Raw genomic sequence first — 1,091 nt, 5'->3', positions numbered from 1 at the left:
TCCCAATTTTAGTCTACACTAAATTTCCTTTCTCAAGTTTGTTTAGGTTCCTAAATCAATTTAACTGTAGTCAAGCAATTAAAAGCATTAAGAACAAATTGGAATAAACAATTCAAATCCCATTGAAAATAAGCAAGAAAGAGATTAAAAATTTAGAGTACATGTGAGTTCAATTGCAATCCTAGAAAAATAATTTAGCTCATAATATCTAATAAAAATAATATCCAAAGAAATTTAGCCATGAATCCAATTCAAAGAAAATAAGAAAAACACAAAAGTAAAGAGAGAAAATTAATAGTTAGAGCTTTGTGATCTTGATTCTCCTTCCAATTCTCTTGTTTTTTTGCTTTGTTCTTAGCTTCAAATCTCCAGAGTAGTTGTTTGTTGCTTCTTTTTCAAAATCTCTAAAAAAGGTCCCTTAAATAGGCTCTAAATAGCCTAATTTTCAAAATCTCGTCAGCTTCTTTTATTTTTGGAAAGTTGCCCAACGCTGCGGCGCAACTTCTTCAATGCTGCAGCGCTTAGCTCTCTGGAAATTTGTATGTCTGCTTCCTTTCATCAACGCTGCAGTCTTGTTCTCCCAACGCTGTGGCAGTCTATCAACTTTAAAGGTGAGTTTCACCCTGACATGTTCCGATCTGGCCAAAGTAGTAAACATAAAAGTTTTATCTCTGTCTCTTCACTTTCCAATAGATTAAGAATCACATTAATTGAACTTTTGGATTGAAAGATATGCTCCAAATACCGCATCATATTCAGTCATTGCATACTGCTGCAGTGCTCTGAATGTGACAAATATTTTGACCATGATCCAATCAGAATTGGGTGAATTGATAAAATCAAACTTGTAGCCCTTCTTCTTAGAATTCTAGTGGTCTAAGAATCACCTCATTTGGAGTTGTTTAGAGAGAGATATGGTCAAAATACTGAAATATATACGAATAAAGTCATCGCCATACTTACACTGATTTTCATCAAATGAGCCTTTTTCATCAATTTTCTACAAAAGCCATAAGAGATTTTAGTAATAACTACTCTTAAAGAAATTTAAAACAAAACAACATAAAATTTAACTAAAATAACTTATATTA

Source organism: Theobroma umbraticum, unplaced genomic scaffold (genome assembly GCF_002168275.2).
Source record: "Theobroma umbraticum cultivar Fairchild unplaced genomic scaffold, ASM216827v3 scaffold_39.0, whole genome shotgun sequence".
Classification (NCBI taxonomy): Eukaryota; Viridiplantae; Streptophyta; class Magnoliopsida; order Malvales; family Malvaceae; genus Theobroma; species Theobroma umbraticum.
This window is presented reverse-complemented; position numbering follows the sequence as displayed.